The following is a 13,536-nucleotide window of genomic DNA, read 5'->3' as shown; positions in this document are numbered from 1 at the left end:
CGAGAGAACACATGACCTCCTCCTTTTTCAGAATATTACATGTGGTACTAATTTAATTATATTGAAACCCTATTATTCCCAACTCTAGTTAATTTAGTCACCCCCACCAACTGCCTTATTGATTAACCAATGGTTGGTCAAAGCCTTAGCTATGTCCCCTTGCAGTTAATACACATTATATACACTGCTCCTCCAGTTTTATCAAAATGCAATTTTTCCACAAATACTTGCCATTATTCAGAAATCCATTTTTCTACGGTTTTGGATGTTCTCTTTCATCAACCCCACCTACAACTGTATCATTTAAAAAAGAAAAACTTATGAAACATTTTAAATTAAATTAAGGCTCTGCAACATAGAGCACCAGAAAGGTGACCACTTCTAACAAATCCTATACAATTTTTGAACTGCTCACCAAATAGTTGATGGTACTCAATCAAAACCCAATTGCCAGGAAAACTAGGTACCATACAGAAGAATAACCTACAAACTGCTCATTATGTTCTGCCAGTTAAGCCAGATTTGCAACTGATTTGCATTCTAGAGTGACACAAAGCAGCCAGAGTGGTCAGGGGACTGACGCCCCAAATCTGGACATTCATGCTTTTATATCAAAGGCAGCAGACACTTAGAAGCAGGACTGTGCAAAATAACAACAACCAGTAAAAACAGCAAAAAAGTGGCAGCTTCACATGTTTATGTAAATGCAGGACAATTTGTGGTTTGTCTCCAGTTTTCACCCTGTTCTTGTGAAAATGATGAGCAGTGTCTTCAGTTGGGACTTTTGTCTTCTTGTAAAAATAGCAACATTTTTTTCTGTAGATATTTATACACTGGAGCAAATTCAGAAACATTCATATATTTAGCATTAAGTAACATTTCATCCCCACATGCAAAGTAAAAAGCAACTGAGGAAGGAAAAACAGTGACAAAAAAACTAAGCCTAAGAGTGGAAGCAGTTTGGAATAGAGCCAAGTAATTAAAGGAGAACCAATTGTTAGACTGATTGTTAGAGAATCACCAGCTTGATAAGACCGTTACTCACATTTGTAACTGTTGTTCTTTGAGATGTGTTGCTCTTATCCATTCCAGTTAGGTGTGCGCGCGCCGCGTGCACGTTCGTCAGAAGATTTTTATCCTAGCAACACTCAGTGGGTCAGCTGGGCGCCACCTGGATTGGCACCACTATGGCGCTGGATATATACCCCTGCCGACCCAGCCACCCTTCAGTTCCTTCTTGCCGGCTACTCCGACAGAGGGAAAGGAGGGTGGGTTTGGAATGGATATGAGCAACACATCTTGAAGAACAACAGTTACAAAGGTGAGTAACCATCTTTTCTTCTTCGAGTGCTTGCTCATATCCATTCCAGTTAGGTGATTCCCAAGCATTACACAGGCGGTGGGATCGGAGTGAAATGTGGCAGAATGTAAAAGTGCTGAGCCAGAGGCTGCAGCATCTCTTGACTCAGACTCATAGATTCTAGGGTCAGAAGGGACCAATGTGATCATCTAGTCCGACCCCCTGCACAAAGCAGGCCACAGAACCCTACCCATACACTTCTATAACAACCCCCTAATCTATGTCTGAGTTACTGAAGTCTTCAAATTGTGGTTTGAAGACCTCAAGCTGCAGAGAATCCACCAGCAAGTGACCCATGCCCCACGCTGCAGAGGAAGGCGAAAAACCTCCAGGGCCTCTGCCAATCTGCCCCGGAGGAAAATTCCTTCCCGACCCCAAATATGGCGATCAGCTAAACCCTGAGCATATGGGCAAGACTCACCAGCCAGCACTCAGAAAAGAATTCTCTGCAGTAACTCAGATCCCATCCCATCCAACATCCCATCACCGACCACTGGGCATACTTATCTGCTGATAATCAAAGATCAATTGCCAAAATTAGGCTATCCCATCATACCATCCCTTCCATAAACTTATCAAGCTTAGTCTTAAAGCCAGATATGTCTTTTGCCCCCACCACTCCCCTTGGAAGGCTGTTCCAGAACTTCACTCCTCTAATGGTTAGAAACCTTCGTCTAATTTCAAGTCTAAACTTCCTAGTGTCCAGTTTATACCCATTTGTTCTTGTATCTACATTGGTACTAAGCTTAAATAATTCCTCTCCCTCCCTAATATTAATCCCTCTGATATATTTATAAAGAGCAAGCATATCCCCCTCAGCCTTGAGTGTTGAACCAGAGCACAATGAGAAGCAAAGGTATGGACTGAGGACCATGGAGCTGTGCGACAGATCTCATGGGTAGGTACACGAGCCAGCAAGGCGGCAGATAAAGCATGAGCCCTGGTAGAATGCACGGTGATGTGGCTTGGGGAAATATGAGCCAAATCATAACAAGTGCGGATGCACGCCATCACCCAAGATGAGATCCTCTGAGAGGAAACAGGTAGGCCTTTCCTTCGGTCTGCTACCGCGACAGAGAGTTGGGGCGTTTTACGAAATGGTTTTGTCCGCTCAATATAAATGCAAGCGCTCTACAGACGTGCAGGGAGTGCAATTGTTGCTCCCATTTTGTTGAGTGTGGGTACCATGAAAGGCCGAAACCACCTTAGGGAGGAAAGCCGGGTGTGGTCGTAACTGCACCTTGACTTTGTGAAACATAGTGTACGGTGGAACCACCGTAAGAGCCCTGAGCTCGGAGACTAGTCTGGCTGATGTAATGGCTATGAGGAAAGCTGTCTTCCAAGACAGGTATAGCAGCGAGCAGGTCACTAATGGCTTGAATGGGGGAGACATAAGTCTGGTTAAAACCAGGTTGAGGTCCCAGGTTGGGGCTGGGCGGCATACTTGGGGGTATAAGCGCTCCAAGCCCTTGAGGAACCTCAAAACCATAGAGTGTGAGAACACGGAACGACCACCTTAGCCTGGGTGGAAGGTAGAGATGGCTGCCAAGTGTACCCTCAGCGATGACACCGCTAGGCCTTGCTCTTGTAGGCCAGAGGTAGTCCAAAATAGAGGGGATCGAGACCTCAGTAGGAGTAAGATCAAGCGTTTCGCACCTGTAGGAGAAACGCTTACACTCGGCCAGGTACTTTGACTAGGTGGAAGGCTTCCTGCTACTCCGGTTTAGTCACACAGCAGCCACACTGTGAGGTGAAGAGACTGCAGGTCTGGGTGGCAAAGCCTGCCATGGTCCTGAGTTATGAGGTCTGGGTGGAGTGGCAGGGTAATTGGGTTGGCTATTGACAGGTCGAGCAACATAGTGTATCAGTGCTGCCTGGACCATGCTGGAGTGATCATGATGATGCGCACTCTGCCCCTGCGGAGCTTCAGCAGGACCCAATGAACCAGCGGGAACGGTGGGAAGGCATAAAGGAGTTGGCCCTTCCACGGCATCAGGAAAGTGTCCGAGATCGATCCCGGCGAGAGACCTTGGAAGGAGCAGAACATCTGGCATTTCCTGTTCTCGCGGTAAGCGAACAGGTCTATGTGGGGAAAAGTCTCCACTTCTGGAAAACAGAATGCATCACATTGGGGCAGAGCGACCACTCGTGAGACAGGAAAGACCTGCTGAGTCGAAGAGCCAAGACGTTCCAAAGGACGCTACCATATTTATCGAGTGGGCTATGCAAAAGTCCCAGAGATGGATGGCCTCCTGACAAAAGGGGGAGGACCATGTCCCTCCCTGGTTGTTTATGTAGCACATGGCCGTTGCATTGGCTGTAAACACTGAGACACCACGGCCTCACAGCTGCTGCTGGAACCCCTGGTACGCCAGGCGGACTGCTCTCATTTTTGGACATTGATGTGGAATGCCAGCTCCTGAGAAGACCAAAGGCCTTAAGCTCGAAGGTGACCGAGGTGAGCACCCGAGCCGAGAGATGACGCATCCGTCATCAGGGACAGTGAGGGCTGGGGCGGATGGAACGGCATCCCTGCCCACACCAGGGAGGGAGTTAGCCACCATTCTAGGGAGCCTAGGGTGGTTGAGGGAATGGTGACTATCGTGACCATTGGGTCCCTGTCCGGGCGGTACGCCGCATTGAGCCAAACTTGGAGAGGACAGAGACGGAGCTTGGCATGTTTGGTTACAAGCTTGCAGGCAGCCATGGGACCCAGGAGACCGAGACAAGTGCGAGCCGAGGTCGTTGGGAAAGTCTGCAGACCTCGGATGATTGTTGCCATCGCCTGAAACCGCGGCTGTGGTAAGCAGGCTCCGGCTAGGTCAGAGTCCAGGATAGCTCCTAGGAAATCTAACTTCTGTGTGGGAACCAGAGTGGATTTTTCTATAGTAATCATCAGGCCTAGACATGTGAACAGGTCCTTGACGATGCCCACATGCTGAGTGATTTGTGTCTCGGAGTCTCCTTGGATAAGCCAATCGTCTAGATACGGAAAAACGCATATCCGACGTCGGCGGAGGTAGGCAACGACTACGGCCATACACTTGGTCAATACCCGTGGGGCTGCAGAAAGGCCAAACAGCAGGACCATAAACTGGAAGTACCGATAGTTGGCTAGAAAGCAGAGGTATCTCCTGTGCGGAGGGAAGATGGCGATGTGAAAGTACACGTCCTTCATATCGAGGGCGGCATACCAGGCTCCAGGATCCAAGGACGGGATAATTGTTCCCAGGGATACCATGCGGAACTTCAACCTTATCATAAACTGGTTGAGTCCTCGCAGGTCTAGGATAGGTCTGAGACCTTCGTTCGAGTTGGGGATTAGGGAATAACGGGAGTAAAACCCCTTGCCCCTTTCATCCATCAGCGTCTGCACCTCTTGTAAGAGGAATTGCTCGTGAGAGAGGTCCTTGAAGGGGGACAAGGCTGGAACAAATTGGAGGTGGTACTCATACTCCACCGTGCATAGGACCCAGAAATCTGAAGTTAACTGAGACCATGCCAGGAGGAAGTAGGAGTGGGATCCCGGCCTGTAACTGGTACACCGCCCTAGGGTGCACCTTCGAAAGTTCCTCTTTGGTCCCGGTGGTGATTGCAAGGGACCTTGATCTTGGCCCTCTAAGGGTCCTGACGGTCGTCTGCGACCACCTCAGCTGCGCCATCTGCCAAAGTCCTGTCTCTGGCTAGGCACAGAGTACGGTGGTGTGGCTGGGGACAGAAAGGCCTGCGTTTGGTCGCCGGCGTACTAACGCTGAGAGAGCACATTAGGACCCTGTTGTCCTGCAACCTGGGGCTGTCTTTTCCGTGAAGAGGCCTTTACCATCAAATGGTAAGTCCTGAATAGTATACTGCAGCTCCGGCCAGAGGTTTGAAACCTGAAGCCATGAAATGCGCCTCATGGTAACACCTGATGCCAGAGTCCTGGCTGCTGAATCTGCTGCATCCAACGAGGCCTGGAGGGGAGCTCTGGCCACCTTTTTCCCTTCCTCCAAGAGGGCAGCGAACTCTTGGCGGGAGTCTTGAGGGAGAAGCTCCATAAACTTACCCACCGCCACCCAGGTGTTATAATTATAGCGGCTAAGCAAGGCTTGTTAATTTGCCACCCAAAGCTGTAAGGCCCCTGTAGAGTACACCTTGTGGCCGAGTAGGTTCATTCGCCTAGCCTCCTTCGATTTCGGGTCTGGCGCCTGCTGGCCATGCCGTTCTCTCTCTTTAATGGACTGAACGACTAGTGAGCAGGGAGGAGGACGGACATACAAGTAGTCGTACCCCTTAGATGGCACCATATATTTATGCTCGACTCCCCTGGCTGCAGGAGGGATAGAGGCTGGGGACTGCCATATAGTATCGGCATTCGCTTGGATGGTCCGAATAAGTGGGTAGGGCTCCTCTAGTGGGGCAACCGCCGACAGAATGTCCACTACCAGGTCCTCTACCTCCGGAACCTCCTCCACCTGGAGGTCCATATTGAGTACTACCCTCCTTAGACGGTCCTGATGGGCTCTCAGGTTGTTGGTGGGCACATCAGAATCGCGGTCCTGCGCATAAGAGCTGTCCGCATGGGATGACACTGATGCGTGTCTGGATGGCCATGGAGGTGCTGAAAAACCATGGGCAGAGTCTCTGACTGTATCGGACCTTGCCCAACTCAGCACCGGGGACCGGTACTGGGAGGCATACCAGTACCTGGAACGAGATCCAGACCTGCGACTAGAGCGGTGCCGGGGGGTCGACCGAGATCTCGAGGCTCGAGGTCGGGAGTGACTATGGGAGTCACGGTGCCTGTAGCGGTGTCGGGAGCTGGAATGGTGCCGAGAGTAGCGGGTCAGTGAACGGGATACCGACCGGTGCGGCGAGTGTGACCGGTACCGAGGAGGAGAACAGCACCAGGACTGCAAGTGGTGTCGGGAGTGGGAGTGCCAATGGGACCTGGAGCGTCTGCGTGATCATGAACGGTGCCACTCTGCTGTGCTGACAGAGGATGGTCATATCAAGGGAGGCTTGCCAAGAGACTGTATTACCCGCACCGGCGGTGCTGGGGGTTCAGGCAGCATCGACTCTGTCATGGCAATGAGATCCCTCGCCGTTGGGAATGTCTCCGGAGTGGAGGGAACAGTAAGCTCAACCACAGCGCGTACCGGGGAGCTGTCAAGCACCGGATTCGATGGCCCTCGTGGGACCGGGATCAATGGTGCCGATGTCGTCAGTGCCTCCGCAGGTGTCGGTGCTGGGCGAGCCGACTTAGATGAGCTCTCTGGCTGCGGTGCAGTTGGCACGGAAGCAGCAGGAGCAGGGAACTCAACCGTGGCGCGTGCCGGGGAGCTGGCAGGCACTGGCAGGAGGAGTCGTAGGCTCTCTCGACCTCAGAGAGAGGGAGCGGTGCCGAGTCGACTTCGGTGCTGGCGACGGCCGGTGCCGAGAGGCCTTGGCAGTACCGGCGGGGTCCAGTGCCGAGGAGGCGCTTCTGCCCGCTGATTGACCAGCGCTCGGTGCCGAAGGCGGAGGGGTAAGTGAAAGTCCCGCTCCTTTTTGTTCTCGGCTAAAAAGCCTTGCAAATGGGGCACTTACCTGTCAAGTGTGATTCCCCGAGGCACTTCAAACAGGAGTCGTGCGGATCTCCTGTCGGCATCGGCTTCTGGCAGGCCGAGCACGGTTTAAAACCCGGTGAGCCGGGCATGGGCTCTGGCACTGGGTGCGGGGAAGGGGCTACTCCCTGAACCCCGATAACTATTACTAAACTAACTATGCAGCTAAGCCACGCTCCACTGTTCCAACGACCGACACGGGCGGTAAGAAGGAACTGAAGGGTGGCTGGGTCTGCAGGGGTATATATCCAGCGCCATAGCGGCGCCACTCCAGGGGGCGCCCAGCCGACCCACCGAGTGTTGCTAGGTTAAAAATCTTCCGACGAACGTGCACATGGCGCGCGCGCACCTAACTGGAATGGATATGAGCAAGCATTCGAAGACGAACCTAAAGTTCTACAGAGACAAAATTCCCTGTAAGGGGGTTGACTTACCTACCTCATGAGAAAGTGCATGGAGCTCCTCTTCTACCAGCTGCTTGGATGATTTGGCCCTCTAGACAAAAGGAGAGTCTTAATCAACAAGACACATTGCTTTACCCTCAGTAGGCTATGTCTCCAATTCCTTAAATTCATCCCAGTCCTTGCAGCGCTTTCTACAGTCTATTTTTCTACAGCCCCTTTCCCTCAAAATGGCTTGGACTGCTAAAGTATCTCCTCACCACCTCCCTAGAGAACTCTAACAGTGTAAGGGAGAGCTGTCTGCCCTCAGCCCAACCTGCCTGCTTCACTTTTTCCAGGGCCAATTCCTATATCACCTGCCTTGCTTAGGCCTACTCCCTGACTCTTCTCAGAGTTTGTTTAGTACAGTGTCTTCCAGGCTCCCTCCTGTTTCTTTAGTACTGTTCTCCTAGCTTCCTGCCTTACACCTTCCTCTCCACAAGAAACTACTGCTCATGTTGTTGTCACATGCCTTCTCTCCAGCAAGCTATTAATTTTCCTTAGTTTTCTACCTGAGCAGAAAGGACCCTTATGTAGTCCTGTCCTCTTCCCCAGCAGGCCCTTCTGTATCTTGCAATCACATGATCTGAGAAGTAAACCAGGCACAGATGGGAGGTGGGGTCTGAGTTCCTCTTAAAGGCCCAGCTAAGCTTTCAACCTTGGGGCGGGAGAACTTCAAGATTCGATCCTAGTTCATTAACCAGGGGTCAGGTTCAGTCAGCTTTGTGAGCCATTTTAAGTAATACCATCTCTATGAGTAGTCTCACTTGTTTCACTGGGATTATTTACAGAGTAAAGCCTTAATCAAGCAAGCTGCTCTGTACTAGGAGGAGATTTTTAGAAGTATTTAGGCACCTAAAGATGCAAATAGGCACCTAGTGAGATTTTCAAAGGTGTCTTGGTGCCTAATTCCCATTCATGCATCTTTACGCCTTTAAATACCTTTTAAAATCTGGTCCTTGAAGACTCTTGAATGGAGCTCTACTAAAGTGAGTGACATTCCGTAAGGCACAGGGAGCAGCTTATAGGATCAGGAACCAAGCTCCTACTCACAGTGAGTAAGGGTGGCTGAACTAGACCCTACATGAGTTGGGAATATATGGTAAATTGATGGAGTGATAGTTATTCATGAAATGAAATGACCAGAAAGAGCCAGTGCTGAAAAGCATAGCGATAAAATTCAGAATGATTTAGTCACGATGGGGTCAGAGAACATGTGCAATTAATTGCAAGTTAAAACAAAACCAAAGAGATAAAATAGAAGGCAAGGAAATAAAATGATCTTCCATACTACAGGCTATGTGAAACAGCTCTGGGGTAGTAGTGACAAAAAAGGCAAATAAAAAACAACCTTTGTCAGTGTGCTTAAAATTCCAGGAACCATAAAAATGACAGAAATGATTTTCTTGGTGTAGCTTGGGAGAAAAAAGTGAAAGCATTGGAGAGTTACTGGAGAGGATGCAGTGCATAATGTAACTCTGTAGGAAAGAAAACAAACAAACAAAACCCAATATCACTGAGGCCTGGTCTACACCACACGTTTAAACCGAATTTAGCAGCGTTAAACCGAATTAACCCTGCACCCATCCACGCAACGAAGCCCTTTATATCGATACAAAGGGCTCTTTAAACCGATTTCTGAAATCGGTATTGCCATGTTGGATTAGGGTTAGTATGGCCGCAATTCGACGGCATTGGCCTCCGGGCGGTATCCCACAGTGCACCATTGTGACCACTCTGGAAAGCAATCTGAACTCGGATGCACTGGCCAGGTAGACAGGAAAAGCCCCGCAAACTTTTGAATTTCATTTCCTGCTTGCCCAGCGTGGAGCTCTGATCAGCACGGGTGGCGATGCAGTCCCAAATCCAAAAAGAGCTGCAGCATGGACCGTACGGGAGATACTGGATCTGATCACTGTATGGGAGACAAATCTGTTCTATCTGAGCTCCGTTACAGAAGACGAAATGACAAAGCATTTGAAAAAATCTCCAGGCTATGATAGACAGAGGCCACAGCAGGGATTCAGCACAGTGCTCCGTGACAAGTGTAATGGAAAGCCAAAGAATTCAAATGGACGCTCATGGAGGGAGGGAGGGGGGTACTGAGGACTCCAGCTATGCCACAGTCCCACAGTCTCCGAAAAGCATTTGCATTCTGGCTGAGCTCTCAATGCCTGAAGGGTCAAAAACATTTTTCCCGGGTGTTCGGGTGTATGTCGACAATTTACACCCTCCCCCCTCCGAAAGAAAGGGAAAAAAAAATATTTCTCCCCTTTTTTCAATGTCACCCTATGTCTACTGCATGCTGGTAGACGGGGTGCTGCAGCATGAACACCAGCATTCCCCTTCCTGATGGCAGACAGTCAAATGGACTGGTATCCATCGTCCTCATCAGCCCGGTGAGTGCTCCTGGCTGGCCTCGGGGGTGCCTGGATAAAATGGGAATGACTCCCGGTCATTCCCGGCAGATGGTACAGAAGGCTTGGTAACCATCCTCATCATAGCAGCTGGAGGCTGAGCTCCATCAGCCCCCCCCTCTCATGTCCAAAGAAGATTCTGTACTCCCTGGACTATCATAGCAGCTGGAGGCTGCCTCTCCCTCATTTTATCTCACTAAAAACTCAGCGTTTCTTACTCCTGCATTCTTTATTACTTCATCACACAAATGGGGGGACACTGCTACGGTAGCCCAGGAGGGTTGGGGGAGGAGGGAAGCAACGGGTGGGGTTGTTGCAGGGAACTCCCTAGAATGGCATGCAGCTCATCATTTTCTGCAGGATCTCTGGGGCTTTGACCCGGAGCAGCTGTGGTCTCTGGTTCTCTAGTACACTTGCCCCACATTCTAGGCAGGACTGACTCTATTTTTAGACAAAACATAAAGAAGGGAATGATCCGGGGAGTCATTCCCATTTTTGCCCATGCGCCCCTGGCCGACCTCAGCGAGGCCAGCCAGGAGCACCCATGACAGCAGCAGATGGTACAAAAGGATTGATAACCGTCATCGCCAATTTCCAAATGCAAACGGTGCAAAATGACTGATAACCATCATCTCATCGCCAATTTACAATGGCAGACAGTGCAATAAGGCAAATGAATGCTGCTGTGTAGCGCTGCAGTACCACCTCTGTCAGCAGCATCCAGTACACATACGGTGACAGTGACAAAAGGCAAAACAGGCTCCATGGTTGCCATGCTATGGCATCTGCCAGGACAATCCAGATGAAAAAGGGCGCGAAATGATTGTCTGCCGTTGCTTTCACGGAGGAAGGATTGAGTGATGACATTTACCCAGAATCACCTGCAACACTGTGTTTGCCCCATCATGCATTGGGATCTCAACCCAGAATTCCAATGGGCAGGGGAGACTGTGGGAACTATGAGATAGCTACGGGATAGCTACCCACAGTGCAATGCTCCCGGAAATCAACGATAGCCCTCGGTACATGGACGCGCACTGCCGAATTAATGTGCTTAGTGTGGCCGCGTGTACTCGACTTTATACAATCTGTTTTAAAAAACCGTTTTCTGTAAAATCGGAATAATCCTGTAGTGTAGACATACCCTGAGTGACCAAGTGTTTTGGTCCTTTGACGATGTTTCAAACACAGGAACAAAACTAGATCTTTTAAATGTTGTGTCTCTTTTGGACATTCATCTATTCAAAGACCGGGCAAGAAGAGGAATCAGAGAAAGACTTTTGTTGACTCATATAAAACAACATGTTTGATTGAGAGTGGTTGGGTGTCGGGGGCAGTTTTAAATTGTTGATCTGTAGAGAGTTTGGAATCAGGTGCACTTTATTTAACTTGTCCTGATAAGCTTGTGAACTTTGAGAACCAAAAAAAAAAAAGGTGCTCTCACATAATTATGTAGCACATACTCACCGTTCTAGGATTTCTCTCTGTCTAATTAATGTGGGGATTTCCAGAGCCTGCAGTCAGCAGGTGCTAGGAATGGAGAGAACAAATCCAGTTACTGTAATGCTGACTCAAACTTTATCCAAATCAAAATGATCATTTTTGAAGTTCATAAGAAATATGGTTCATTTTTATCTGTTGAGAATTTTGTTTGCTCATGAAAATAGGAATAACCAAATCACTTGTGCATATTTTGTTAGGACCTGAAGTGGAAATACCACAAGAAAATCTATTCTTCTTCTATCTCTGACCTATCCATAATTAAGAAAGATCAGAAAACTCACAGGAAACCCTTTTTCTTCCTCACAGTATTTCCAACCAATTTCTCCGTCAACTGGAGGCAGAGTAGTGCTAGACTAGAAGCAGTGCTAAAGTACAGGTCAGGAGACCTATTATCTGTTCCTTAGTCTGCCACAAATTTTCTCTGTAACATGGTGTTAAGTTTACAGCATGCAAACAGAGAAGTTAGATAAAAATATCAAATACTCTTGCTTGAAAGTCTGTAACGTAATACTACTATAATTCATAATATCCATAATGATAACACAGTAACCAAAACGCGAGAAAAGCAAAGCAGGATGCTCCCTAAAGCAGAGAGGCATAACCTTGCTCTAAGCTGTCTTCTCCAGACTGACTCTGATTGCAGGCTTCCCTACAGAGCCCTCCTAGCCTGCAAGTAGGACCAGGAACACCCCTATAAAAATATAGCTTGCATTTCCAACACAGTGCCTCAATATATTGCACACAGGACATGTCACCCTCATTATACCTAAGTTTTCCCATGCTTAAAAATAGGGCCAGTAATTGTTTCATACAATGAAAAGCGCTAACTATTGTAGGCTTTTTCACGGCTGTACTAAGGTTCTGTTCTCAACTTTTAAAAGCACCTGTGTTTCATGGATGTTACATAGTTTGCTCTGGCCACTCTGATGGAATAGTAAAGGATGCAAGAGGTCTCACATGCACCTCTGCTACACACAAAGCACCAAATTTCCAAAGGGGCTCATTATTTGTAAGCCCATCCCTATAAACAGGTAAAGTGGGTAATTGCATGTGGTGATGCGTAGTGTGGTGTGCAATTACCGGATTTGCATATGCAAACAGGCCATATACATTAAAATGTAGTTCTTCATGTAAGCCCCAGATCAGCAAGATGCTTAACACTATGTCTACTTTAAAAAAACTTAGGTCTAAACAATGGAACTATTCACATGCCAAAAGCATGCTGAATCAGGGCCCTAGCAACTAATTGTGTGTGCAATTATCTGATATCAATGCTCAAATGCAGCTTCTGTTAGAGGTGAGCTTGCTTAAGGAGCACTTTTTACATCTGAATCTAGTTTCAGATACAGGTTTTTGCCAGATCAGGACTAGGGTTCTGGTTAAGTTTCTTGATTTCAGTGACATCTGAAACAGAACTGTCAATTCGGTCTCTTCCAGTTTTGAATCTGATCTGAAGCTAAAGCTGTAGAGAGTAGTTTGACTAGGTCAGAGGTTCAAATTAAATACCACATGATTTTGAATGAGTTCCGAATGAAGATTCTAGTTCTAAGCCAGTTTTGTTCTTTATGCCAGAGTACTGACAAACTGACAAACATTGGGGATACAGTTTGGCCGCAAACACAGTGAAAACCCTGGCACAGATAGGAGCTGGTCCTGAGTACAATTTGCTGAGCAAGAAATAACATTTAATAGTGTAAAATTCATTTGCCTAGGGTCTACTGAATTTATTTTTGTTTAAAGGCTCCCTGTTTTCATTTTCAAATGAAATACACTAAAACATTGCATCACCAGATGTACTTATGAATTAATTTGTTTCTTTATCATTTATTTTCTTTTGATGGGTCTGCAAAATACAAAAAAAAATTATTAAAAAAGTACATTGGACATGTTTAATTAATATGCATTTCTAAGGTGCTCATCAGCATAATATGTGAGTGCCAGGTGCAGAGTGAATTTTCATATAATTGGTACTGCACCTTGTATTTTGCTTGAGAAGCTTACAGGAAGAGACACCAAATCTCAAGGTCTGTCCAATTCACATTAGGTGATTATTTAATCAGACCTATTAAAATGACATGCAACTATAAAGAGACCCAAGAGAGAGCAGGAAAAGGCAAATTCACATTTCCATTACAGACTCTCATTAGTCAGAGTGACCTAAGATCCAAGATTCCATTTCCCAGCTCTCAGCCACTACCACAGATTGCGTCTCCAGAAGCAAGCACTTCATT

General features: G+C 47.8%; 1 long non-coding RNA gene across 1 annotated transcript; it reads right to left on the bottom strand.

Moving 5' to 3' along the window:
- Positions 1–231: 231 nt before the first annotated feature.
- Positions 232–11,334, bottom strand: LOC115646564. Its single transcript, XR_003999065.1, has 3 exons — positions 11,270–11,334; positions 7,384–7,440; positions 232–288 (listed from the first exon to the last, which is right to left on the bottom strand). It is a non-coding gene; the product is annotated as an uncharacterized LOC115646564 (long non-coding RNA).
- Positions 11,335–13,536: the final 2,202 nt, after the last annotated feature.

The sequence above is a fragment of the Gopherus evgoodei genome, chromosome 2, assembly GCF_007399415.2.
Source record: "Gopherus evgoodei ecotype Sinaloan lineage chromosome 2, rGopEvg1_v1.p, whole genome shotgun sequence".
Classification (NCBI taxonomy): Eukaryota; Metazoa; Chordata; order Testudines; family Testudinidae; genus Gopherus; species Gopherus evgoodei.
This window is presented reverse-complemented; position numbering and strand designations above follow the sequence as displayed.